The 7,086-nt window shown below is 50.1% G+C and overlaps 1 pseudogene; it reads left to right on the top strand.

The window, feature by feature from the left end:
• The first annotated feature begins 4,030 nt into the window (after positions 1-4,030).
• On the top strand, positions 4,031-6,709 carry LOC102429178 (annotated as a pseudogene).
• The last annotated feature ends 377 nt before the right edge of the window (positions 6,710-7,086 follow it).

The following is a 7,086-nucleotide window of genomic DNA, read 5'->3' as shown; positions in this document are numbered from 1 at the left end:
TGGTTGATTTTTCTTTGTTAAATGGCATTTAAATATATAAAATAAATATCAAAAATAGAAGTCTTTGTTTTACTATGGTTGCAAAGATAAAAAAATTTCTATATGTGACACGGCACCAGAGTTAAGTTAGGGTTTTTCAAAATGCTGGCACGCCGAGCTCAAAAGGTTCGCCATCACTGCCCTAAGCTAACCTTCAGTTGGTTACTCGGGTAGATTGTTCTGCATTTTAGTTGTAATTCCAGGTTCGTCTTGGGAGGAGGTGAGTGTAGCTTCCACCTCCTCCGTCATCATCTTGGATCCCTAACCTTCCACTGACTCATGAATTCTTTTTTAAAAATATGTTTTTATTGATTTCAGAGAGAAAGGAAGAGGGAGAGAGAGAAACATCAATGATGAGAGAGAATCATTGATCAGCTGCCTCCTGCACGCCCCCTACTGGGGATGGAGCCTACAACCCGGGCATGTGCCCTTGACCGGAATTGAACCCTGAACCCTTGAGTCTGCAGGATGATGCTCTATCCACTGGGCCACAGCAGCCAGGGCATGAATTCTTGATGTTATCTCTGGGAAGGAGAAAGGCAAGATTTGCTTGGGAAAAAAAACTGTGGAGAAAGTTGCTCACTTCTCTGCAGTCCATTTATGCTTTCAATCTGTTTTCTTCTTCTTCTTTCTTTTTTTGAACTAAAACGCACAACTTCTTGCCAGAGCTCTATGCTCCAGAATACACAGAAAAAGTAGAAACCACGTGGATATGACAGGCTTTTAAAAATGTGGAAGCAGTCCCATTTGACCCAGTGATCCCACTTCTAGGACTATATCCCAAGAAAGCAGAAACACCAATCAGAAAGGACATATGCACCGCTATGTTCACAGCAGCACAATTCACCATAGCTAAGATTTGGAAACAGCCTAAGTGCCCATCAGCAGACGAGTGGGTTAGAAAATGGTGGTACATCTACACAATGGAATACTACGCTGCTGTAAAAAAGAAGGAACTCTTAACCATCCTTGCAGCAGCATGGATGGACCTGGAGAGCATTATGCTAAGTGAAATAAGCCAGTCAGAGAAAGATAAATATCACATGATCTCACTCATTGGTGGAATCTAATGAACAACATAAATGGATGGACAAAAATAGAGCCAAGGAGAAAGAATATTTTAGAATCTAATAGAAGTAATCCTGTGATTTCCAGATTTTTAATATTTCCTATAACTTTTGTGATATTATACTATGTTAGTATAGTTTTGGTAATATTATTATATTTTAAATTGTTTTCCTTGAAAGATTAATGTTTATTGCATGGAACATTATTATATAGATATTTTGTTAATCTTCACCCTAGGATATTTTTCCATTATTTTTTAGGGAGAGTGGAAGAGAGAGGGAAAGACAGAGAGAAACATCGATGTGAGAGAGACACATCGATTGGTTGCCTCCTGCATGTGCTCCGACCAGGGCCCTGCAACCGAGGTACTTGCCCTTGACCGGAATAGAACCCGGGACCCTTCAGTCTGCAGTCCGACGCTCTATCTGCTAAGCCAAACTGGCTAGGGCAACGTTATTATATCTAAAACTGTTTTTCTTGAAATATTTTTTTAAAAAGTTAAATGCCCCCCAAAAAGAAAAAAAAAAGTGGAAGCAGTTCTTGTGTCTCCCTCCCTGAGGTCCGTCCTGTGCAGATGAAACAGCCTCGTGTGCTGAGTGAAGGTGAGCTGGGCAGGCACCTGCCTGCTGTGCCACCTGAGTTGCCTCCCGAAGTCTCTCAAGCGCACGGCCCGGGAGAGACCATTACTGACATTTTCAGATGAAGAAACGGAGGTTCGGAGAAGCAGTTGCCCCCAGTGTGGGGACCTGAACCATCCAGACCCACCGCTGAAGCCTAAGAAACAGGATGTCCTCGTGGCTTCTTACACCATTAAGTTATTTTTTTAAAAAAATATATTTTATTGATTTTTTACAGAGAGGAAGGGAGAGGGATAGAGAGAAACATCGATGAGAGAGAAACATCGACCAGCTGCCTCCTGCACACTCCCCACTGGGGATGTGCCCGCAACCAAGGTACATGCCCTTGACCGGAATCGAAACCGGGACCCTTCAGTCCGCAGGCCGATGCTCTATCCACTGAGCCAAACCGGTTAGGGCTACGCCATTAAGTTTTAAAGTCATCTGTTAGGAAGGCACAGGTGGGCTGTGACTTCAGAACGCGGATGCAGTCTGCCTGGTTCTTTGTGGGGGTCACAGATAAGTTCCGTGAGCGCGCGTGCGCACCCGGTCTCCGAGAATTCTGAGGTTCTTCCCGAGAAATGTGGTTTTTGATGGTTATCAACCCAAACACACAGGAACACCCCGCCCCCACCACCACTGGTAAGGAGAACAAAGGAAGTAGACTGTGCCTCGCTGGGAGTGGCTGGCTTGAGGAGAGGAGTCAGTAATCCTGGGATCAAGAAGACTCAACTCAGGCCCTGGCCGGTGTGGCTCAGTGGTTGAGCATCGTCCCGTGCACCAAGCGGTTGCTGGTTCGATTCCCCGTCAGGGCATGTGCCCAGGTTGCAGGCTGGATCCCCAGTAGGGGGCGTGCAGGAGGCAGCCAATCAATGATTTTCTCATTGATGTTTCTCTCTCCCTCTCTCTCACTCTCCCCCCCCCCCCTTTCTCTCTCTGTCCCGCTCTGAAATAAAAAAAGACACCTATTTTTTTCTTTAAAAAAGAAGACTCAGCTGTCACTTGGACAGGGAGGGCCGGGTTGAAACGTGGGTTTAAACTCTGGTCTGTTCTGCCTGAGACCTTTAGTTCCCAGGCTCTGGGCCCGGGCCCTCCCAAATCGCTCCCACACTCAGAACCCACGTCTGTTTCTTCAAGACAATTTCTGGTTCAGTTGCATTAATATATCCTTACCAGCAGACCCATCTGAAAAAGGCTGACCCTGTGACTTACACGGGAGACCTGTTGTTGCCGTTTTTTTAAAGAGAAGCAATGCGCCGAAGCCGGTTTGGCTCAGTGGATAGAGCGTCAGCCTGCGGACTGAAGGGTCCCGGGTTCGATTCTGGTCAGGGGCATGTACCTGGGTTGCGGGCACATCCCCAGTAGGGGGTGTGCAGGAGGCAGCTGATCGATGTTTCTCTCTCATCGATGTTTCTAACTCTCTATCTCTCTCCCTTCCTCCCTGTAAAAAATCAATAAAATATATTTTAAAAAAAAATTTAAAGAGAAGCAATGCAACCAGAGGAGGGGACAGACCATGCCATAACACAGATGGAACACGACAGAATACAAAACTGAGAAAGAGCTCACTTCTTTTGGGCTGCGAAGTGGCTGGGATGCTATCGTGAAGTTCAGACTCGCGTTTCTGATGAATGGTCTCAAACTGAGCGCTGCGGTGGAGTCCAGGCCGTTAATAACCAGGCTGCTTGCAATAACCATGGCAACAGGGTAGCCAAGTACAGTACAATCAATCACCCTGATTACTGCGGAATTAGCACAAAACAAATGTTTATTCTTTTCCTAAATGGCTGTATTATGATGATGATAACAGCTTCCGATTTCCCCCAGGTTTGCTCCTCGTCACTCCCAGTCCACACGAGGGGAGCACACGGCTTTGCCTGATATTTGGTTCTTCTGATCCCCCCTTTACCGCCCCCTCCCCCCAAGAACCACGCAGAGCGCAGGGGAGTGGGTGGTAGCCGACCGTCCTTTCCTCTTCCCCTCGCGCCTCCATCGGATTCACCAGAAAACATAACACACACATCGATTCATTGATCCCCGGCCGCCTGGGCGCCAGGAGCGGGAGGCTAACCTTTCAAAAGGTGCCTGGAAGCTTCGGATTCAAATGGCCAATCTGCGCTGCATGTTAATTGGCATCATGGGATGTTGATTTCCTTGGCGGGCCCGGAGCGCCAGCCCCGCATCCCATCGGCTCCTGGCAGATACAGCCGCCTGGGAGGGAGACACGCCAAGGTCACGGGTGTGTCACCCGCCTCGGTCTGTCCTCGCGTGATGCGTACCTGACGGAGACAGGCCGCTCAGGTGTCATGCGGGCCCTGCCGGCGGAGGCCGGAGACTCCTCGCGGCCTGTCCACTTGCCGGCCTGGTGAGCGGCGAGGACAGCTGGCACTCGGCTGTCCCCAAGCCCCTCTTGGGGTCCCCGGCACCACGCTTCCTCGGCGATTGAAGCAATTAGCTGCCGCGCGGCTGATGTACCCCACCGAGGACGGTGGCTCGCCTGACACATCTGGGCATTGAAAGTAATTGAAACAGCTGCTTCCGCCCATATGGCAGCGAAAGCTGGTCCTGCAGAGCCTGCTGCCTGGGCTGCACCAACCTCGGGCAAATTAGCCGTCATTAATCCCCGGATCTGACCTGCATACGCAGAGCCACTAATCAGGACAGCTGGGCGGGCACCGAGGACCAGGGCCCCTTTAAGATTTCTAAATGGCAGCCCAGGTTAAAAAAAAAAAAAGAATAATAAAACACACAAACCCAAATTACAGTCTTCCTCTTCCTCTCACTCCCCCACCCCTGAGGAGGGTGGGGTGTGGGAGCTGGAATAGCAATGGGAATTCTTGGGCATGTCTGCTGCTCAGCGCATGCGAGCCTGGTGGCCTGCAGCTATAAATAGCTCGTCTCCCCACGTAGAGAACAGGAGCGGGGTGTCCTGTGGTCTTGGTGGCAGGGCTCTGAGCCTAGAGAAGCGGGTAATAAATTGCAGATCTGAGAGCAGGGCAGGGCAGCTTCCTTCATGCTGGCTTTTGTGGGGACTGGGTTTCCATATCTGAACCCCAAAGGCATGGGCCTTCCTCGATATGGACTTTTTATTTATTTATTTGTTAATCGTCATCTGAGGGTATTTTCCCATTGATTTTTAGAGAGAGTGGAAGGAAGAGGGAGGGACAGAGAGGAATGCTGATGTGAGAGAAACACATTGATTGGTTGCCTCCTGCACGAGCCTGCAACTGAGGTATGTCCCCTTAACCGGAATAGAACCCAGGGCCCTTTCGTCCACAGTCCACAGGCTGATGCTCTATCCACTGAGCCAAACCAGTGAGGCACTGGATGGGTTACAAGTAATGACATTTTCTCTTTTTAGTTTGATACTTGAGAAAAATAAATAAATACTTCAGCATTGTAAAAGAGTCTGATAGATTAGTGTTTTCTTTATCTCTCTGTTTTTCTGCTAATACTAGAGGCCCGATGCATGAAATTCAGGCAAGAGTCGGCTTTCCTTTCCCCCAGCTGCTGGCACCGGCTTCCCTCTGGCACCTGGGACCCGGGCTTCCCTCCGGCCGCCAGCAGGCACCCAGGACCCAGGCAGCTCCGGCTTCATCTGAAAGGTCGTCCGGAAGGACTTCCGGTCTAATTAGCATATTACGCTTTTATTATTATAGATCTCTGGTTCCTGTTCTTTCATAGCATTGTGATAAGTAAGAGTAGGAAATCGATTCTTAGGGTAAAAAGAACCAGTCTAGTCATCTCCCCTTTTAGTTATGTGCGTCTCTCTTCTGTTGTGGTTCCTGTGAAAGGGGCTCTGTGTGGACTTTTAAAAGAGGAGCCTCAGGAGGAAGATGAGATCCTGGGCTTGGGGCCCCGGGGATGGCAGCGCAGTGCGGGTCAGGGCCTTCTCGAGGTGCCGTGGCAGGACCCGCAGCTCCGTGCCCGCTCCCTGCCCTGCCCCGGGAGGTGGCTTGGGCCGCGAGGCATCCCCGCGGGCTGCGGACGGTGGTGGACTGAGTGCGGGGGCCAGAGCCGGTTGGTTGCTGATGGCATCTTCAGAGCTGAACCGAACGAGTTTCTCCCCCAGGAGCTGGCTGACGATGGCTACTCTGGAGTTGAGGTCCGAGTGACACCGAACAGGACAGAAATGATTGTTTGGGCCACCGGGACGCAGAATGTTCTTGGTGAGCAGGGCCCACGGATCTGGGAACGGACTGCTGTGGTTCGGAAGAGGTTTGGTTTCCTGAGGGAAGCGTAGACCTCTATGCTGAGGAGGTGGCCCCGAGTGGTCTCTGGGCCATTGTTCAGGCAGAGTCTCTGCGTTACAAACTCTTAGGACCATGGTCGGCAAACTGCGGCTCTCGAGCCACCTGCGGCTCTTTGGCCCCTTGAGTGTGGCTCTTCCTAAGCCTTAGGAGGACCCCAATTAAGTGAATAACAATGTACCTATCTGTATAGCTTTAGTTTAAAAAATGTGGCTCTCAAAAGAAATTTCAATCGTTGTACTGTTATTTGGCTCTGTTGACTAATGAGTTTGCCGACCACTGTCCTAGAAGGCCTTGCTGTGCGGGGCCTGCTGTGCTGTGCGGCGGTTCATCATGGAGAGTGGGGCCGACGGCTGCGAGGTTGTGGTGTCTGGGAAACTCCGAGGACAGATGGCTACATCCGTGAAGGTTGCCGATTGTCTGATGATCCGCAGCGGGGACCCTGTTAACTGCTGCGTGGACACTGCAGTGGGCCATGGGCTGCCCAGGCGAGGTGGGCTGGCCATCAAAGTGAAGATCACGCTTCCTTGGGACCCAGGTGGTAAGAGAGGCCCTGAGAAGCCCCCGCCTGACCGTGTGAGCACCGTGGAACCCAAAGATGAGATCCTGCCCAGCACCCCCATCTCGGAGCAGAAGGGTGGGAAGCCAGGGCCGCCTGCCAGGCCCCAGCCCGTACCCACAGCATCACAGGGTCCCCTCGGCAGCTGGAGCTGGAGTCTGGATGTTGCTCTATAAAGACGTTTAATAAAATCTTTTTAAAAGATGAAAAAAAAAAGAAGAAGAGGGTCAGCATCCCAGTGACAAAGACCGTGCTGTGCAGCGATGTAGTCAGTATCGTTTCTCCCACATCCTCTCTAAAAGCTGATAAGTAAGCAGCAGTGTTGGAAGATGAAATCTGCTATGGACTTCAGACTCCACGGTGTCTCATTCGCTGACAATGCATGAGCAGGCTTTCCATTGTTCAGAGTTGGGATGCTAATAAAGTTCATTTGCTTTGGCAACAACTGTCTTCCCAGTGTGTTTTCACAGCCGAACAGGAGGAGCCCTTATAGATATTTTTACTGAATAAAAAATACCTTTTCAATGACAGAAAGACTTAGGAAACAGTGTTC

This window comes from Myotis lucifugus, unplaced genomic scaffold (assembly GCF_000147115.1).
Source record: "Myotis lucifugus unplaced genomic scaffold, Myoluc2.0 scaffold_1130, whole genome shotgun sequence".
In the NCBI taxonomy this organism is placed as follows: domain Eukaryota; kingdom Metazoa; phylum Chordata; class Mammalia; order Chiroptera; family Vespertilionidae; genus Myotis; species Myotis lucifugus.
The sequence above is the reverse complement of the archived record's forward strand: the minus strand, read 5'-3'. Positions and strand labels throughout refer to the sequence as shown.